The sequence below is a fragment of the Scophthalmus maximus genome, chromosome 12 (genome assembly GCF_022379125.1).
Source record: "Scophthalmus maximus strain ysfricsl-2021 chromosome 12, ASM2237912v1, whole genome shotgun sequence".
In the NCBI taxonomy this organism is placed as follows: Eukaryota; Metazoa; Chordata; class Actinopteri; order Pleuronectiformes; family Scophthalmidae; genus Scophthalmus; species Scophthalmus maximus.
In genome coordinates this window covers 5583394-5605153 of record NC_061526.1, presented here as the reverse complement: position 1 = coordinate 5605153, position 21760 = coordinate 5583394, and the positions used below count along the sequence as shown (strand labels likewise).

Genomic DNA, 21760 nt, shown 5'->3' with positions numbered 1-21760 from the left:
AATGGGGACATCACAGCGGTTGTTTGGTCTCGGAAAAAAGAGTGTCATGAGAGGCGGTTGCGAGGGAGCTGTGTGGTTTATTTGCCCTGGGATTGACGTTGCACTGGAACCTTTGAGGAACTCCTATTCAATTCACCTTATGTGCGAAGTGGAAAGGAATATATCACATCGTTTGTTGCATTAGCCCTGTAATTAAATATAAGGATGGGCAGGACCAGCAAGAAACACTTCTTTTCAATTTTTCAAATATTCTTTCTCTATTAGAAATTTACACCTTCATTTAAATGCCATCGAACTTCCAGTAACAAAGCCTAATTCACACTCCACATTTTTTGGCCCGATTTGCCACGTGCTGACAAAAACTCAGCATGACAAATAGGAGTTCGGTATGAAAGGTACAAGTCAGAGGTGTTTTACTAGATAAAGAAAGCTACATCACTCATGTGTTGTGAGTCACTGGAATAAAGACACATTTTGACCGATTATCTTTGCACTTAATCCACACAAATATGGTTTAACACCAGATCACAGAGGAGGATATTAATGTTCTGGACATATGCTTTTTTATTTTATTTTTTACAAAACATAGAGCCCTACGCCTTGTGTAGCATGAGACTTTGCGTCTCACGCACCTAATACACCTGCTAACTAACAAGCTGTTCACACAACACATGAAGCCCAAAATATGGATACATTACATGCTACAATTTTTTTACATGCTACAACGAACGAGGTGCATTCACAAACCTGCCAACCCTAGTAAATCAACCCCGGCGTAACTCCCAGGTGCACAGTTTACCCTCCGTCCCGAAAGTCAGCTTCACAAAGTGTTGTTGCTACAATTTCATCTTACAATTTGGGGCTGTTTAAAAACTCGTCCAGACCCAAGCTCGCTGCTTTGCTGTGACCTCCATTCCGGCTTTTCCCTCTCCCGGCTCCCACATGCAATCCATTTTTCACGCCGGCTCTGCATTGTTTCATCTCAATTTATTTTGCTCCTCTGGAGAAGAGGTGTGTAGTTGTTTCAAGGAAAAGCAGTGTGTGCTGCGGCTTGCTGAGCCCAGGCAGTTGGCTGGGAACACCATGTGCTTGCTGAGCACTGCTGCTGCCGTCTGGCAGGGACGCCAGCAGTTATTACCAACAATAGACCATTTGCTTCAGTGACTCTTTCGAACTTCTTTATTTTAAACTTCTTTACGTTTTTCTGCACACTTATCCGCTTTCATAATTGCGCAAAAGAAAGACTAAAAACAATGTGTACTACATTGTGTTCCTTTGGCAGCTAACGCCAAATTTAAGACTATAACTACCTTATTAGCGGTACCTCAATGTACCTCGCTCGTGTGCAACCTTATGAACATTCATGAAGTTTGTTCCCATGGTCGCTCCAGTGCGAGGCAACGGAATAAAAGCATTTCAGCGTGTAAAAATCAAACATGTGGGCTTTATACCTGCGACTGAACATCAAGCTGAAAGGTATAAGGGAGCGTTTCCTCGCCTTCATCACTAATGGGCCCCAAACTGCAGCGCTTAGACTGAATATGAATGTACCTCCGGTGAATTATTAATGTTGTGGTGCGCTTCGTATTCTGCCTGGCACTTCCAGGGGTGATCCACCTCCCACGCAGATTGGAAACTGTCACCCATAATTGGAGAAATCACGACAGCACGGAGTTAAGTGTTCCACAGTCCCCGGGTGAAGAATCTGACGGTGCATACTGCACCACCGAGAGGTGGGAACATTTTCATATATGGGTTTTTAAAATGCACTTCTCCCCCCCTTGCTGCTTCTTCTCCAACATCTTTCTTGTTCCCCATCCACCCATTTACGACTTTTAGAGCTGAATTCGCTCTGCGGGTGTGGTTAACTTAAGGTGATCAGACTATATTCAATTTTTTTAAGGATGTCACATTCACTCATATGCGGAAGGACAATGTTCAGTCGGTGCTCACAGACCAAGAGAAGCCGCAGTGGCTTACATCAGGACCTCTGACCTTGTCCACAACCCACGCATCCCGTTGAGCGCATTCCGCAAATTGTGGGAGTTGAACCGTGTCTGATGAAAAACATGGTAATATTGCAGAAGCCATCATTCAGGAGGACTCGGTGGTCCATTTTTCTGACAGAGTGACAACTCGGTGCAAGGCGTGTGGATCCCGGGTCCTGCAGAGTGCCCAGGGCGCCGTCAACCCGACAGCTCGTAGCACACACGGACCCCCTGTGTCCCGAAGATAGAGTCAAAGTTGTTGGCACAGCAAGGAGTTTGGGCCGTCCTATCCCCTTCGCACAAAGGGATCTGTCACTTTCCATGACGGGAGAAAGGTTTCATCCAGGACCGACCACGGCATCTGTGATCCATGGTCCAATTTTTGGCGGGTGCATCTCGGCCACGGCGGCCCGTCTCTCTGTCAAAGAAAACATCTGTGATTGGGCGAGACGAGGCCTGTGTTGACAGAAGCTCAAGCCGGTGCAGGTCATGTGTGAACTAGTGACAAGGTCGAAAGATGAAATCCATCTGGGGTCTCGTCAGGGAACCGAGGAGCGCGTCTCTCCGAGTGATAAGCGAAGCTTGATGTGACGAGGGTTGTCTGAAATTTGATACCAGTCCAAAACTGGGGCACAGATTTTTCGCTCTGCCTCACAGGAGTACACACTTTTGTCGAGAGGAATCCTGTGCAGTCTGTTTTTAGCTCCCCAATTGGAACTTAATCACTTTAATCCATTCATTGGATTACGATGCTACTGCTTCGTGATAAACCATCTGTGAGAGAAGGTGCCTGTGTGTTAAATTTAAAGTTCACATTCCGCTGCTTGTTAATCTATTTCGCTTATTTCAGTGGCTCCTCTTCCACATATTTACTTTGCAGATTCATTCATTATTCTTATCATTTTCCCTTTAGCCTTGTGTTTGGCTTTAGCTGGACGTAAATCTAATAACTGCGAGAAACCCCCCCCCCCCCCCCCCCCACTTCCAATTATATAGAAAAGTGCATTATACATATGGTTTATTTATATGAAGGTGTGAATACTCCAACCCTCAAGGCAAACAAAATACTTAATTTCCTCTTTCAAGTGAAAGGGAAAATGTGCAATATTGGAGCAGATCTAAGAGATGAGATGGTATACTGTCTCTGAAATGCAAATTTAATGGGCATGAAAAGGAAATGAGATAAAAGGAAGAAAAAAAAAGTGTGCCACCGTCAGTTCAGGCAGAAAAACAATGAGAATATATATATATAAGAACAACTTAATGATCCTTATGAAACGCTCATAAATCTATAAATGCACTCTCTCTCCTCGCAGCCTGAGTACATCAAAGCTCCCATGTGGTTGTGTTGGTGTGTCTATGTCACACATTCATGGGAACTTTAACCGTAGTTAATGATTATTACTGTAAAAAAAAATGTCATAAGAATCTTAAATAAGAAAAGGCTGTGTTCAAATATGGTAGTAAATGTCCTAGATTAGCCAACGGACTGTATATTGAGAGAGACGACTCGCCTTCACTTCCTCCCACTGTACAAAATTTCAGCCAAAATATTGCGGATATGAGTATTAAGAACCCGGCAATACACACGGTCAACCAATTGCGAGTCAGTCTCAGCTGTCAATCATGACATTTCCCCCAGTTATTGTTTTTTTTAAAGCATCAAATCACTAATGAAAACCAAAGTAACCTGATAAAATGAACACTTGAAAATACAACAGTGACATTAAAACTGATAGAAACCATCTGTGGAAGAAATTGACTTGGTGTGTATACTTCAATTTTTTTGTCCCATCTGTTAACGTAGAGGAGGCGGGGTTTAAACTGAATTTAATAATCGTCATGGTGCCTAATACAGGAAAAAAAATTAGATAATAACTACAGGTTTAAAATAGGAGCTTCAGTGACAGAAGTCAAAGTTCAGAAAAATGTGCACAAAACACTTGCTATGGCATAAAAGCTCTACACTGCTTAATAAATATGCATAACAGACGGTTTTCATTGTCATTCACCACCGAAATCACTTTTACAATAAGTCGTATTTACAACTCACAGCCTCGGTAAGAAAAGCATATGGAGAGCACTTGAGGGCAGCCTCGCACCACATCCGTTACACCCCGGGCTTGTCAGGTGATGAGATACAGAATAATTCATGTTACATTTTTTTTAATAAAAATGTATGAGCAATGAAACGCCTATTTCTTTTGAAAGGTAAAAAAAAAAAAAGTAATGTATCCATATTTTGGGCTTCATGTGTTGTGTGAACAGCTTGTTAGTTAGCAGGTGTATTAGGTGCGTGAGTCGCAAAGTCTCATGCTCCTTTAGCCAAAAAGGTGGAAGCTGTTAGGAGCTGACATTTTTTTTTAAGATTCAAGGTTTTCGCCTGAGAGCACTGGTTGGCCGGTTGGGATTAGAAAGTTTGAGCCATTTTTGAACCCCGGGTCATTCCACATTTAAAATGCTTTATGGCGCGGTAAAGAAATTTTGGATGGGGTTGCTATGTTACTAAGATTGGCTATAAGGCGTTATAGTCAAAATAAATCTAGCCTGACAATATATAGCCTGGCCTTTAACATCCGTGTCATTGTCTCATATAAATCTATAATGATCATCCAGCTGTTGCTACAATATGCAAAGAACTTACCAGTTTTATTTTCGAAAAAATTTCCCCTGGTGATCTTTAAAGACTTACTTCACCCTTTCTTAGCGAATGGAAATATGAGTTTGGCCCTCCTGCCTCTCGTCTTCTCCTCCCTCCCATAACAGATTCAAATGAATGCAGCCTCGCCACGAGCGACTGACAGAATTAAGTTATTTGCGCTGGGCCGACACCCCTGTTCCACTCATCTCTATACAAATTCAATTTCAATTTGAAAGGCAAGACTCACTGTTATTGCACATTTGTCAAAACATCAACATTAGTGTGAATAGTCCGGTGGGGGAGGCTCTGGCGCGAAGCCTATGATGGTTGCTTCCCTGCAGAAAATCAGATCAGAGCATTGTTAATGTCTCCCACACGCACCCTGGGTGTAGAGATGAATACTAACCCTTTTAAACTCGGCTGAAAATGAAGGCCTGGCAACAATGGCCTCAGTCTATATTTGTGACATTGTTGTCGGTTGTACAGTCGGCGTGGATCATATTTTCTAGTCAAGTGACAATCAGTTCTCCATATGCCGTGTTGTTAACACGTGTGAATCGCGCAAGAGGCGAAACCCGCCATGGTTCCTGGTCTTTTCACGTGAAGAACCTTTCTCTTTTTAAATAGCAATAACAGCAACAAAATACGGTGCATGAACAATGTTATACTATAAAATGCATGAAGGAAGTAAAAGAGCAATAGTCAAAGCCGCGAGCTTAGAGCGCAGGAGGCAAAGGTGAAGGCTGGTTGGAAATAGTCAGTCGAAAGATGGGGTAATGGTTCAAAGTCAGGAAATCGGTGGCTACAGAGTCCCCAGCTTGAGTGTTCCTCAGCTCAGGGTTCAAGGTTCAATCACCAAGGCAGCGGAGTTTTGCGAGAGTGCGGGAGACGTTTTTAAGATGGGGTGAAGGACCGCTGGAGGTAGTGGATGTTTCCCCCCCCCCCACTTGGATCAAGTGCAAATAAAGATGCTTGACTCGTCCAGACGACTGTTTGTCAGCACTTTTTGGCTTTCTGGCAGCTTCAGACGGAGAAAGACTTGATAGGGAAAGAAGAAGGTGAATACATAAAAAAAAAAAAAAAAAAAAAGGGATAGTGAAGAATGAAACATCAGCAGCGGTTTTGATTCGTCTATTGATCTTGGCAGACTGACACTCCCTCTCATCCTTGACAGTGTCTTTTTCTCTCTCCCAACTGAAATCCATTTTTTATTTTGCCCATGTCAGCAGAAGGGGAGGAAAACATGGCTTTGGGGTTTTGACTATGATTCAACTCAACCCTGGGTCACATGATATGCTTTGTTGGTATGAGGGTCGAATACAGTTCTCGGTACGTTGCAGGGATGTCTTTGTATAAACACGTCTTTGTTGTCTTGACGACAGGTGGATGAGAAGACCGATACCACTCGAGTTTGTTGCGTGAAGTACAGAGGTGTTGCCGCGAGGAGGTTAGCCCAAGTTCACGTGGAGTCGAATGAAGGATTCTTCAATGACTCCGTGACTTTTTCGTACCTTCACATTCACATCAAAAACGCCAGACATGTTAAATATGGATGCTTGAATTAGCATCACATGTACTGTCTGCAAGCATTTCCACTTCTAACGCTCCATGAGGTCGCCTGTGGCACCATCCTGAGGTCAAAATGTCAGCCTTCATCAGGGCTCCTGATTTAAGTGATGCCAATTTTGACGCGCAACCCATTTGCTCAATAATTTCCTTTTCCCGACTGGCAACTGGTGCACAGGACTGGATCTCATCCAGTAGCGATTACTGTAAAAACACTTATGCAACACTTAAGGGAATCCTCGATACACTAAAGGCATTCAAAGACACAATTTGGGTTTAAAAGGCCCTTGCACATCAACAGCGCCGCGGATAAACAGCACAGAATTGTGAATAATTTTGGGGACGAATTTCAACGTGCCTGACTATTCACATTCGCGATTTAGCGCATAAATTATAAGGAAAGGAAAGATGGAATCAACATCAAGCTGTGATGATCGGGTGTTCCTTTCACTTGATGAAAAGAAAAAGATGAAATGATTGCGCAGAGATGCTCCTCACAAATAAAATTTTCAAAATTATGTGCGGAAGATTACGCCGACTTTTGTGCAAGTAAAATTAACTGATGGTATTAGTTTGGAAAAATGTGAAGATTAGACTCCACACAAGGGTGCAAGTCCATGTAAAACGAAAATGAGAAAGAATCGGAGGAGAAAGTCACACAACCGTCTGTGCCTGTTCTGCAGGCAGCCTTATGTTATTCTCCGCACTTTTTATAATCAATATGCATAGTGAGTCGTGTTCCTTCACTTTAAGTACAATGTAAATTGTGGTTTGGTGGTTACAAGGGTGAGACTGTCTTACACCAGCTGCTAAGAGCACACACTCTGGGTAGCAACACTGCTGTGTGATATTGCTCAGCCGGGGCTAATGGTTGGATAGTCTCCTTAATAAGACAAAAGCTCTGCAACTTCCATCTTTGCTTTTCCCATTTCTGCCCTGATACACTACATTGGTACTTTCTCTGTTTGACTCTGTAAGACAAAAGTACATCTTACACCTTAACACTTACTAAACACTCTGTGTAAAGATGCTTTAATTAAATTATTGATGTACTAAACTTCATAAAACATTCCTATACTCACGAGATATTAACAATCAATCAAGAAAAACAATCTCGACCCATTCTTGTTTGTAATTTATCAGTCCTAATCTTTAAATTGGTATCTGTGAAGTGTCTTTTTGATCAAATGATCTTAAAAAACGAATTACCACACTGGCTTGGCATTACGTTTGGTGAGCCAATTCCCCTTGCTGTTTGGCATAAATGACCTATGGTCGTTGTGTATTCTTTTTGTCTGCCTGGTGCCACCATTAAGGCAAACTTAAAGTTTTCCAAAGTTTTCTTATTTGACATAGTATAATAGAGGAGAAAAATCAACCCACTATTGATTTTGCTCCTTTAGTATCATCACCACGAGTGTACAATATCTCCCTATCTGTAACTCATAAAATTCAATATTTGCTGTGCACATTAATTCTGCAAACAGGGGTAAACTGTTTGATTTTGGACGCCGCATGTTCTCCACTGTTGACCTGTTGGGGTTGAACGCTCAATATTTTTATCGCTGCCATCGCACCCTTTCTGTCTTGCCCAGTGCAATGTTTGTCTGTGAAAGTAATGGCTAACTGGGGAGATTATTAGGCTTTGGTGGTGGAGGTCTGCGCTCAGCTGAGTGCTTTCTTGTTGGCCATTAGTTGCAGGGAGTTTTGACAGTGGCTTGACTTTTGAAGAACACCCAAAGAGAGCACTGCAGCCCTGCTCCCTAAAAATTCAGAAACACATCAATTTGTTTCTATCCCATATAGGTTTACAGAGGGTCAAAAGGTTGTTTGGAACTCTGCGAAAAGATCTTTATTTCCACCTCAGTCCTTTGCAGACATCAATGTCTCTTCAGAGGGGAGCTGCTCACATTTTTTGTACACAGTTTGTTTCGATGATGGAATCATACTTAACATTTTTAGCAATGTTAGCAACACTGCTCTTGGGATAGAAATGTTGGACAGTCGGTTGGTCAGTCAGTCCACCGCTTTGATCCAGATGGAAATATTACAACAACTAATGGATTGAAATATAATTGTATGAAGATAAGCTTTGTCCTCAGAGGATGAACCCTGACACGTTTGATGATCTGATCTTTCCTGCAGCACCACCAGCAGGTCAAATTTTTCACTTGTCCTGTTCAACTGTTCATCTACTGAATGTATTAGCGGGGAAAAGGGAACTGTAGCAACGTAAGTTGCTCCAATGTATTTTTATCCAGCGCCATTGTCAGGTCCAAATTCCAGTTTCAAAATAATGGCATCCATTGCAGCCTCAGTTTTTTTTTCCGGGTTTAATGCTAGTTCGCAAATCCACGCACTGCCAACACACTAAACTGAGATGGTAAACATCAGTATGGCAGCATTGTCAGTGTGAGCATGTTAGCATGCCGTCATCAGCATTTCGCTCAAAGCAACACTGTGCCTGGGTGTAGTAGCTTCACTAGGCCCCATACCACGGCTTCAGACATTTTGGTCCTGTGATGATATTTTGTACTTCAAATTCACAAACCTGAGCCAGTGAAACTGCAAATCAAATCACTGTCAAACCAACTTGACAGGGATATTTACTGCAAAATAGCTGCAACCTTATCTGTCTAATCAAGTCTAATCTGATGGTAGGAAATGCGGAAAAAAGATCAATCAAAAACCGCACTGACATAACTTTGATAGAAAATCAGTAAATCATGTCCGTGTCACAGCCAACCTGTCTTAAAAATAAATGTAGCGGAATCGTATTTGCTCACAATATTTAATTCAGCATGCTACATTATTCTGATGGAAAATACAATTCTGTGATTGACTCGTACTTTTGGGACAAATGGAAATAAACCTTTTTTTTAGGAATTTGCTATTAGCTTCTTTTGAAAGGAAATGATAATCATATCTGAAGATAATAAAGTTTTTTAGGTTCAGGGATACATGCGAAGACTTAATTTTACTTGGTACAAACCCCTATCATTGTTAAGTATATATAGAGGTTATTGTGTTACTACTTCGTATTTTACTTTACTTTTTCCGCCAAGAGAAAACTCCAGTGGACATCGGAAATGTATTTAAATTGCACATTTTCTCCCTCTGGGAATTCAGAATAGGATTTGCAGTTAATGGAAGACTGAATGGAAATCGCTTCACCTTTATCAGCTTTTATTCTGCGTTTATTAATCACTTTTTTTCCGGACACGAGGCAATGAAGTGAAGCTTGATTAAAAAATGGATATTGTAGAAAACAGCGTTCTCGATGTTTCCCCCTGAGAAACATTTTAATTAAAAAAGCATGCAAACATCAAATATGTCTTAATGTCGCTGGCCTGTATAATGGGCGGAGGGCTTGTGTAATTTAATTCCCGGATCAATAAATCATTGAGCAAGGTCTAAAACAGATATTTCCCCCCGGAGGTGTAAATTAAGACTGTAAGCTGTGATACAGTGTGAGGTCTTGTTGTCGGTTGCACCCAGAGTTCCTCTCTCCTCACCTTTCAACATTGATTTTCATCCCACCACTTTGTCTTTTTGTCTTCAAATAACAAAACGCACACCTTGCTTCAAAGGACCGGGATTTCCTGTTTGTTCTTTGTGGATTTAGTGAATGTGTGCAAGTGTGAGAGTTTTCATATTCTCATCTTTGCGTGCCCCAGTGCATATTAGTAGTAACCAGAGAGATAGTCTTAGATTACAACACCATGTTATTATCCAAACCTCTGCCAAACAAATTTCTCAAGCCGGGTCTTAAATCGTAAAACATCTGTAAGAATTTATTTGAATTCATTTGGGTGTAAAAGAGAGTCTGACGGAAAAAAAGGATCAACAATATTTCCTTCAACAGCTGGTGTAGATTCATTTCCATCCTCGCAAGGCTGGGGAAGGCGTAAAGTTCCAAAATCAAAGTCTTGCAGGTGCAAAATTGAATCTTAAATGTAAATTGATTTGGAGATCAAACATGCTCCAGCCCCTCTATCATTTTAATCAGGCAAAGTCGAGACACTGGCAGACTAGAGAGGTGCTTGAAATTCTGAATTCAACAAATGCGTCTTCCAACCTTGATTAAGGGTGTGTGGGTGAGGAGTTGTTGAGGGAGGGAGGGGGCCTCAGCTGCTGGTGACACACTCTTAGGACAGGTTGGAGAGTCTGACAACCCTGGATTTCTGCATGGTCCGGGGTTAATTCAGTCATCTGGGGCCTCGGTGAGGTCAGCGCAGTGAAGTGTGGTGTATTGTGGGTAATTGTTAGAATCAATCAAGAAGGTGGAAATGATGGAGAGGAACTACGCCGACCCATCTAACAATCATTTAAGAGAATGTCATGATTGAAGACTAAATACCCAGGATCATACTGACCTATATATGACATCATTATTTTTTTTTCAAATGAAAAGGTAGAGGTCGTTTTATGTTTAAGAACTTGACGATTATTTTATCAACACTATCAGATATCATGGAGCCAGTGCAACAATAGTTGTGTCCCAAATCAAAATGGGTTTGTCCAATCCAGAGCAACAAAGGACCCAATGGGCGGAGCCTTCTCAAGATCCATTCCGCGCCGGCGACGAAGCTGACGAGCAAGCAATGCGCGCGGCCTAGTTGCAGTAGGTGCAGCAGCTCAAAGCAAAAAAACTCGGTAGACGAGTAGTCGCAAATTTTGCCACTTGCGGCAGGTGACGCAAAATTTCTTTTGCTCAAGTTGAAATATTTGAACCTTTTTATTGTGGCCCTAATGTTACTAGGGTAACCGTCTCCAATAAAAAAAAGTTAGTCAACCCTACAAGCAGCATAATGCAAATTAATTAACCTTAAAATAACAGTTTCAAAAAAACATTTGACGGTGCACCGACTGCTAACAGGTCGGATGGTGCCTCTTCCATTCCCACTCCACATCTCGGGGATTTATCGGGTACAATCTCCCACCAGAAGTGCCCGAGTGAATGATAGTCAGCGGCTTAAACTGCTGGAATCGGGCCCAGAAAGTTCAAGACCACTACTGAACGGTACATCAGTTAAAAAACTGGGTTCAGCAACTGATGTACAGCAACAAAACCGTGGGAACGAGTGAACTTGTACAATTGAAAACTTTACGGCCGTTATTTGCTTTCCAATAGTTCAGATTCAAGCGCTAGATCTGATGAGCTTGACTGCAGCGATATTCATGATGCAGCTAAACCACAACACTAATACAGATCGCCTGACACTCAGGGTCTGAACCGTAACATCTGGGCCGTGATGTAAACAAAGAATGGACTTCACAAAGAGTCGTTTCTGCTAATCTCCTTTGTCCCACTCATGTTCTCTCACCTGTTGTGCATTCTTGCACCTTTTACTTTTATTCTACCCTTTGCTGACCACAGTGCTCGTCTGGCTGCGGTCGCGCTCGCCTCACTCCAAGAGCCTGCGCTGGAGAATGAGGGCGGAGAGTTGCACCCAGCTAATTACCCTGTGCGGCTAGCGTCACTATTTTTTTCCTTTTTTTCACCTCCTTCCCTTATCCAAGAACAGATTAAACACTTGGGAATGACCTGCCCTAGATTTCATGCTACATTGAACTCTTAACAAATTAGAGGAGGGTCATCAATAGACAGCTAATTGCAAGGAGCATATGGTGTATTAAGTCATGATCAAGATTAAATTCCACAATTTTCGGCACTCGGGCTTCACTGGCCTGTTTGAGACGCTCGCTCACCGCCATCTGAGATGTTTTTGATATGAATTACAACTCATAACCAAAGGAAAAAAAAAGGCTATTATGAAATTTAGCTTTTAGGCCAATAGCAGGCTTGACAAAGGCTAATGACAATGAGATTGCAATTTGAAAGGAAGAAAGGAAAATCTATTAATAAACTGTCATCTGACGCCCCTGTCATCTTCCGTTCAACAAAACAAGGAATTAATTAATCGTATGTTTCAAATCTCTTATGATTCCCTCAGCGTTTTCGCTTATCGTCTCACAAAGATGATTTATTTTTTAATTTTTTACAGAGACTGTTGACAACATGAATAAATGAGCAATTATTGGTTTCATGGGAACGGCAGATGGAAGCAGAATCAAAGCGACTGCAAACTGTAAGGGCTCAGCAGAATTGTTGTGGGGTGGAAAAGAAACAACACAACAACAATGCAAATATGCCAGAACAATCGGGAGTTTCTGTTTCAAGTCTCGTGTTGCGAGGGAAACATGATTAATTCTGTGAACTGATTCATGAAGAGAGAACTGATGCATCACAGGATTTACACACAGGACGTTGTGTGATTCATCAATGCAAAGTGATGAAGTTGCACAAAATTAAAATAACTACATCTTTTTTTGCAGTGGATGAACTTTTTCAGGCCTCCGTGTGAGTCAGTGATTCAGAAGCGCAAACGAGGTCCACAGTCGACAGATAATATCGATTTCCGCCCTGCGTGAGGTGTATTGGTGAAGCGATCAATAGCCAGAGCAAAGCTGCCTCACTTCGCTGAGCACCGCGTGACCCCTTCTGACACATCCACAGTTTTGAGCCTGACCTCTCTTCTTTCTTTTTTTTTTTTTGTGAAATACAATGCCGATCCTCAAAAGGAGTTTCCATTCACGCTGGCCATTAAGTGGCCTTTCACTCCTTTTTCTTATTCCCTTTAGAAAAAAAAACAGTCACACATTAGTTGCGGCAAGTGTGTTGACGACATAACAGATGTGCGTTTGAGAGAAGAGTTTGCAGGGAACTGCAAGAGGTGAGGGATGAGGTCGACGCCGCAAAGGATGAAGATCCCCCCGCTAGTAAACTTGACATTTCTCCCCTCTGCGCTCCAATATCTCACCAATAACAATTAGCCCCCGGTAATTGTTTGGCTAATTATGATTAAATATCTGGTGCGGTGCCAGCGAGGAGCTCTGCAGTGCGGCTCGTGCATCCTCACCTCCAAGCGGTGCAAATGTCAACGGGAGGCACGCTTGGCGCGACACGCGTCGGTTCTCCGCGCCCTCGCTTCGCTTCTTATTTGCCCCCCGAGCCGGTGCTTATCAATCTGTCCTGAACCAAAAGGGCGACAGCCTGAGTGGATAAAGACACAGGCAGATTCCATCAATAGTTAAAGAGAAAAGCTTTTTCAACGTGTCCTCTCTCATAAACACTCCATTGCCTCCATTGTTTGATAAAACAGAACAAACAACCTGAGCCTGATGAGTACAACGTTCAAGAGTTGCATATTCAAATCTGATTCCTCAATTAATCTTCAGAAAAATAATCAACTGTGAGAATATTTGACATATTTTGTGCTGGGGAAAAAAAGGCAAAAAAATCTATTCATTTTGATAGTGAATAATTGATAAAATCTTATTTTAGACTGTAGAAGATGGTAAAGATGTTAACTTTAGTCTGCGATGGACATGTCTCAATATTTTTACTTAAATTTTAAAGGAATAGTTAAAAAATTTGGGAGACATATGCTTTTTTAAATACTTTTTTATTAGACCAACAGTCCAGACCGCAAAGATGTTTAATTCATGACGACAAACAGAAGCTTTCAAACCTCACACTAGAGAAGATGTCCGGCATGATTTTCATTTAATTTTTTTTAAAACTGACAGAAACAAGTAATGGCTTATCAAAATAGTTGCCAGTTACATTTTGGAAGATTGACGTATTGATTAATCTACACACCAGCACCTGCAAAAATCTCACTAATTAACATGTGGTATGTGGATTTTTTTTCAATCCGTACACAAACTGAAAGTCCTTGGTTCTACTGGGGCGAGCAGCGAGCATTTTCTGTGCTGACTTTTGACCACAGTTGTGTTCACTGCCCTCTGATCCGGAGTGGGGATGTCCGTTAAGTCTCACTGTCTCTTTCTCTCGGTAATCTCATCATCATCAATCAAATGCTGCCAGAATTTGGTAGCATTGGTCTTAACGTGAATCAGTTCTGGTCGGACGGACGGACTTCTGTTGGCACCTTTAAAAAGGAACCAGGTCCGGCGCCCAACCATAGCTGTGCCCTAAGGTTTTTTTTGTTTTGTTTTTTAGGAGTGTTGGCTGGAACACAGTTGTTTCAAAGCACTTGCCATTTGATAAACGGAGGGTAACCCCAGATAAACTGATTCACATTCATCTTATCACCTCTCGCTGCCTCCGCTGGTGAGTCAAAAGGGACAGGTGAGCGTGCAATTGCTGCTTCACTAGGTCTTAACCCGCGGCCCCAGCTGTGACGATATTGCTGCTGTTCCACTCCGAGCGTTGCCTCTCCCTCGCCTCCCTTTTCGCTCCAGGCCGCTCGTCACTCCGCTCCTGTGGCGGAACCGTCAGGTCCTTGTTGCTAGGCAACCGCTGTCTTAAGATTTCCCCAGTAGAGTTTGGAAGGTAATAAAACAATGCCCCAAGACAAACAGCCACTGGAACCGGAAAGCCCTTAGGGAGAGAGACCGAGAGAGAGAGAGAGAGACTGTACCTAGTTCATCCGAAACTCTCTTTTTATCAAAGCAATAATAGCGCCACACAGCTCAGATTTAGTTAAGCTAAGCGGAGGGAAACGGAGAGGACGCCGAAAGGAAAATCGATGAAATTAATGCTAGACTTTGTGAAGTTACACCTCCTGCTACTCAGATCTTATCTCATGGTGACTGAGCAGCCACGCTGGGAAACAGCTGTCTTCGCCAAGGTTACTGAGCCCCAAGGTTATGCAAACATATGGTAATGCGTTTACTTCAATCTCTGCCTATTGATACATAACCACACTCGCCTCGATTACAGTTACGGGTCGTCTGCGTGGGGATTTTGATTGACATCTGTCAGTGTGGTTCTCTGGTGCGTTCGCGGGAGACCTTGCGGAGGATGGTCAACCTTTTCATTCGCCTAATGGGACGGGTCCCACCCCGCGAACTGGAGCTGAGAATTGAATGCTCGCAAACGCTTCTGCACGCACCCATGGTAATGCAAAACAAACAAAACAGTCTGAGGATGCGGACAGATCCTCTGGCACACTGAATTATGGTCGGGGAATCAGGGGAGTGAAAGCTTTTATTTAATTTAATTTGCTGTTTCCCTTTACCTTATCCAAACCCCCTAGTAGGAGATGGAAGATCACAAGCAACCTCGTAATAATACAAGCAATAAACTACTCCCGGTTTACATTGACTCGTCTTTCCCTGTAGTGACACACGACAGCTCAAATAAACTGCTCTCCCTTCTCTTATTTTAACAGCCGAAAAAGCGGACGGTGTCACCGATGTCCCGCAGGGTGAACCCGAAAAAAGCAAGAGCATTACAGATTCCGAGGCGCCCCCCTTTACACCAAGCGACGTGGAAACACCAGCCCAAAGAAATCGTGAGACGTGGCATTCAAGGAGGCCCACAGAGCTCCTCGCCAGCGCCACTCCCACGCGATTCATTATGTAATTGTATAGTTTCAATCTGTGCGGTTGCGCTGTAGACCGTCGCCAGCATCGCCGGGTGGAATTGGAGACGGGAGACGGTCGGCTCCCGCTAATCAAAATGCAAATATCCGCCTCCCTACTGGGGTATTAGTGCATCTTGGAGGGTGAATCTCAAGGCTCTAAAACTGAAAGATGATGAATGTGCAGGTTGTTGGTTTTTTTGGATGCTTGCAATGGGAAAGTGGCTCTGAAATTTAAATAAAAAATTATAAAACAAATCACGAAGGGGAATAAATAAATAAGCAGGCGCATTAAGTAAATGGCAAAATGGTGGTGGGAGTGATAATGAGAGGCTAAAAAGGCACATTAGAAAAGCCTCAACAGCTTTTTGTGATTGCACACTGCCAGCAACCACTGGAGCACTCTTTTCTTTCACGGAGACCAGGTAAAAGACTTGATTACATGGCGCGATGACAATCAGCCACTTGATAGCCGGCGGTCAATCACGGGACACAATCGAGGAACATGACAGCCCAGACGGCCCAAACCGCGGGTGTGGCGTTATCAGAGAAGAGGCAGATTTATTAACCAACGACGGGTGAAGTTCAAATAGTGAATTTGTTCTCGGTATTGTTTCCAGCTTTGACCAAACTTGGCCGAGTAATCTACAGCCACTAGCAGCACTTGGGCAAAGTGATGCTCCGAGCTTAATGCTAAGACTGTGGCACTACAGGAAAAGGTATTAGACACGGGGATCGATCCCCAGGGAGCCGCGGGCCAAATGTCAGCTAATGCTGCGTTCATACCAACCGGGTTTGGCCACCGAACCGCTTGTGTTTACTCACGCAACGTCTGTGTCCGTCAGACGAAAGCTACCGTGTCTCTGCATTTATCTTGTAACATGACGGAAATGAATGTAGAAACAAGACACTGTACTGAAGCAGCTACAAAATGAGCAGTTATGACACAAATGCTCCAGTGTGCTCAGGTTCTGCTTGTTCGTTCTTCTTCTACAGTGGGAAACCTTTTCATGAATCTTTTCATGAATATGTTCATGAATATGTTGCTGTACACAAATCTTGTTTGTACCCGTGGTGGGTATTTAAATTGAAACAAATACTGTCCACCCGGGACTCTCCGCCGAAACTGTGTCTGGCTGCTGCCTGCTTCTCTTTCCCGGCAGGTTTTTCCTCTCCCTCGCCACCATCTGTTTGTGTTAACCGAGTCTGGGACGGAGGACTCGGGTTTTTCGTTAAAAAGGGGAAAGACCCCCAGAGCAAATCCACCAGCACGAGTCGACAGTCGTAGCAACTGACTGACAGCTTGATAAGTCTTTCTGCGAGATTAAATATATGATGCATGGAGGCACATGCTGTTTGGCTTGCTGATATTTGGACGGATAGTTGGATGAACGGTGTTATACATTTGATGATAATGTACTATTTTTAAAGTGTTATATTTGTTTTTAGCGGTACCGCCAGCTTTTTCGATCGTCCCACCATGCGACACAGCTGGCGTTTCAACATTCAGCCTATTAAATCTGTGCTAGAGTCAAAATGGACTTTGTGATCTGCAAAAAAATCCAACACACAAAGACAAAAAAAAGACTCCCGAATCAAAAGAAGATTTGCACCTACTGATGGTAACTTTAAAAAGTCCTCTCTCCGTAAGCACCCTCTCTAATCATCCATTCCTTCGCCGTCTTTTCAGGCCCCGGATAATCTCAGGAAGTGTCTTTGACTGATCTAATGGAGGAATCTTCCAAAAAAAAAAGAAGAAAATCTCGAGCACCAATTACAGAAGCGTCCGTCCTCGTCCTCGAAGTCTGCCTGAAAGAGACGGAAACCCTTCAGATCCGCGTGATCTCCATTCTCTCTCTCCCTCTCTCTCTCTCTCCGTCGAATTCTTTCAGACAGTTCTCTGACGGCGCTTCTCTTGACCTTCAGGAATGTATTAACATTTAAATCATCGCAGGCAGCGCTGTCACCGGAATCCAATTTCCACAGCGAATACCTTCTCAATTTAGAACCAAATTCTTGAGCGCCGACGCATGCTAGAATCCTTTTTTCGTTATCAAGTACCACCGATTATGCCCAGTTTAAGCAGCATTGGTGAAATGCAGTCTCCATTGTAACGGGAATCTACTTGAAAGCGGCGCGCTGCCTTGCGGCACTTTCGGTCCTGCGTGTGCGGCCGTGCTGTGGCAGCATTCGGGCCGACAAAATGCCGGATCAAAGACTTTGCAAAGAGGAGGGATTTTTCTTCTTGGGCATGTTTGCAGGTCAGATGGCGGCGCCTCTTCCCCCTCTGTCGCCGGGCGTCTGCAGGAGGGTCATTAGAGGCAGGAACATATGCCATTCGGCATGCATGGCCTGCCGTCCAATTAGTAGCCGGGAAGCACTCGCCCCAAACCCGAGCATAGGAATTGGCACGGCACGCCCGCGAAGACAGAAGTGCTTCACATTGTGTACCTGCATGTTTGAGCATCCGCTGGCTGTTGAGTTTACCGAGACAGAGTTTGACGAGCGAGCGAGCGAGCAGGTTTTTTCTTTGCCCACTGCAGGAACAGGCAACCGCTCGCTGTGTGTTTCATAAACCTTTTAAACTCCTGTCAAGTCACACCCGTGCTCCCCTCGCAAAGAGAGCGCGTCGCCCCTTCTCTCCGAGACACAGAAAAATCGTCGGAGAAAATATATTTTTTTCCAAGCTATTTATTTACTACCGCTTCATAGGTAGCGAATAGCGATATCCAGGATTCTAGGACGTTCTTTTTCCTATTTGCTGCCAGAGGAGAGGGCAAGGACGAGGCTTAAATCGTCACAGGGCAATATCCAGCAGATCCCGCCGCTTGCTATATATCATTCCCAAACAAAACCTGTGAGCAATAGATAAATAAAAATCCTGACCGATTGTTGTTTCGCTGATGTGTAACGGGAAGAAAGAGGTCAGGCATATACCTTGCACAGAGAGGCTAGCTATTCTACATGTGGTTTCAGGATATAACATATGTGCTGTCAGAGGTGAAATGACTGGAGGAACGAGCCGGCGTGGGGGTTCCCGGCGAGACATCAATGCTGAGGCAGAAAAACTCGCTCTGTTCAAATCACACAGCGGGAACACACCGAGGTACTCTTCACTCTGAGCGCAAGGGGGGAGAAATATATTCATAGGGACTACGGGTCGGCTCAGATCACCGGCGAGGTGCCTTTCGTCGAGGTGTTCCAAAGGAAAAAGAAAAAAAAACAGTGTGGTAATTGCAGAGGAGGTGAGGGGACTTTTTCTCTCCTCCGTCTACTTCGACTGCTGATGAGAGCCTTTGAAGTAGAAAAACACACATTTTCTCCGGCGACAAAACACACGCCACACTAATTCTTCACCTCACACGACAGGGAAATAAAGCAAGTGCGGAAAAAACACCGGTAAGTATCTACATCTCTGAACCTGAGGGTGACAACCGGGGAGCCACTGATTTAATTAAGAGATGGAACCGAACTGTACTGTGATGGATTAAAGGTCACGACCGTGTCACCCTGTACTGTATGTCAGGTAGTAATTAACTAACTATATAGACGCGCATATGTACTCCAACTAAGGCAAATTATATATGTTTTAAGGTGGCTACCACTTTTGGCACAAAATAAAGTAAAACTAAAACAGTATTACATTCTTTTTTAAAAAGAGGAGGGGTTGTGTTTGGGAACACTTGAAGTTTGGTCTGGGCACCGATGACCTCGGAGGAGCCAAGGACTAGCAGTGCAACACCCCGAGAAAGATGGATTCTGCTGCCCGGAATGGGCCCGGATTATCTCGCAGGCACAGGAGCCGGAAGAAAGGGAGCAACCGAACATCTCTGGCCGGTGAAAAATGACCGAGCGAGATACTATTTCTCTTTTAATTCACAAGGGGTGGCCTGGCTCTGCCCGCGATAAGACACAAGTGATCAACATCCTTGGAGTTGGTGGTGACTTGGCCCCCTCGCGGCGCCCCAACCTCCCGCCTCCCTCGCTGATATGTAGGATGCATTTCGCTTTTCTCCAACAGGTAAAGCAAAGAAAATAATAAAGGAAATAAAATGGAAAAGGAGGAGGTGTGGGAGACGGAGAGGAATCAGCTGGAAGCCGCAGCGTAGAGCTAGAGAACACTGCAGAGCCCAGATCTGGATTTATGATGGTGGGCAGTGCAGAGCACTGCGCTGGGCTTGAGGGGACCGCCGCGATACTTTGGGGCCCTTTTCCTCATCTCTTGTCTTGTTTCCACATTCTTTGTGTTGTACATCGCGTTGTCTCCAACGACGGAGCACCGCTCAGAACATAACCCCGTCTCGAGTGTTTAACTTTCTCCTCCATCCTTATTCAAGTGTTTCAAATATATATTCATAGAAATCTACATGCCGGGTCAAATTTATGTCCGGCTTCACAGATCTGATGGTTTTCCACACTCAAGCTGTTTTTTTTACTCAGCAAATTTTGTTTTTCTTGCTCATATGTGAATATCCCAGCATTGTTGTAACCAGGCACTTAGAGTTCAGTGGCTCCGTTAGCTTCAGAAAACACAGTGTGAGGCAATCAGGCAAAATTTAACGGAACAATATCCCTCATCTGAGTTCTCCATTTGCCAAAGTTTGCTTTGTGCAAAGATGAAGAACTGCATGAATGACGAATAATGGCACACGATCTCTCTTTTTCAATTGAAATAAAGTGTTGAAGAGCTACCTTAATTAGGCTGTTCAAAAAAGTTTGATCAAATTAAGCGCCAGCTTGTTTGCTTCATGACACTGATGACATCTTTTTTTATTAGTCATATGAGTTTTGCTCTGAAGAGCGTGAACAAAGGGATCCCATTGGAGATGGAAGAGGAAGAAAAAAAATCCACTTTAAAGAAACGACCGGAGATTGTTTACTAGGTGTCACGTATTCTTTGTAGTTTTGACGACTGTGCCTGGTTTGGTTAAGACGCGTTACAGGTGCAAACATCCAGCGCGAGTTGTTTAGTATGAAAGAAAAAAGCTGCCAAGAGAAAACCCAGACACGTGGGCGAGACGCTATTTTCAAAGGCTAACATGAAAGTATGAGGAGGCCAGAATAATTACAAAAAAGAAAATGTGGGTCTTTTATCTGAATCCTACATCTCACAGGTGATACAAGTAGTAATGGAAGTCGTAGTTCCCCCCCCCGGCCCCCCCGGCCCCCCCGTCCAGTTGCACCTGCTGCCTGGTGCTGGCTCACGCCCCGTGTTTTATCTCACCTTGGTCAGGACAAACGTGAGTGATTGCTGCCTCGGCTCTCTCCCGGTCAGGTTGACGGCGAAAACTCTCGGCGCGGCGACTCCCGCGGTCGATCTGCTTTGTCGCGAGCTCCGCCCCTTCAACCCGCGTGCGAACCGCCGCCCCTGAAAAAAACAACAGAGCTGGTATCTACTCAATATGAGCTGTTGATTACATTCTTCTAATTTATTCTTCTCAAAAAGGTTATTCTTTTCGCCTGCACATAATTCAAATATGTGCAAATATCTTTTTAATTTACACGTTTTCCGTCTCGCTCTCTCTCTCAAAAACATAATAAGTTACTGTGGCGGAAAAGCAGCTAATGTTACACAACAACATGTCAGTCATGCCTTGATGTATCAAGAGTCAGTTTGTTAGTGGAAAGCAAAGACACGGACTCCTAAGTTACATGAGTTCAGAACCATCTCGAGTTGAAGTTTTATTTTGGCCTCATTCCATCACGATTTCTATTAATTTATGCAAATTGAGAACGATTATTTGTGCTTTCAGTACCGCTTACGCGTGCTTTTGTTCAACAGCTACCTGATGACTACCATGGAATTTCATACAGACATTCATGGCCCCAAGAGGATGAACCCTGATGACTGAATAAATGATCCCCTGACTTTTCTTCCAGCCCCAAATGCCCCAACAATTATTGGTTGGATCTCGGTTACATTTGGCACAGACATTCATGCTCCCCGCCAGATGAATCCATGTGGCTAAATTGTTGGCAAACATTTACTTATTTTGCAAAGACCTGGAGCAACACTTTTGTATTCATTTGCTTTTGTTCCTCTAGCTACCTGGTGAATATACGGTGAATCCAATACTTTCTCTGGTCAGACAATAAAACACTTCAAATCTCCTCACAGCTGCGGAAACCTGCAGAGTCAGATAACTGATCATTCCCTGTGGGTTCATCGG

At 43.6% G+C, this 21760-nt stretch overlaps 1 long non-coding RNA gene across 4 annotated transcripts in view; it reads right to left on the bottom strand.

The window, feature by feature from the left end:
* LOC124850827 overlaps nucleotides 1–21760 on the bottom strand; it is a 221612-nt gene that overhangs the window by 90562 nt on the left and 109290 nt on the right. For all 4 annotated transcript variants that reach the window (XR_007031772.1, XR_007031771.1, XR_007031774.1 and 1 more), the window contains one exon: nucleotides 20815–20958. This is a non-coding gene — a long non-coding RNA (uncharacterized LOC124850827). The remainder of the gene's footprint in view (nucleotides 1–20814; nucleotides 20959–21760) is intronic.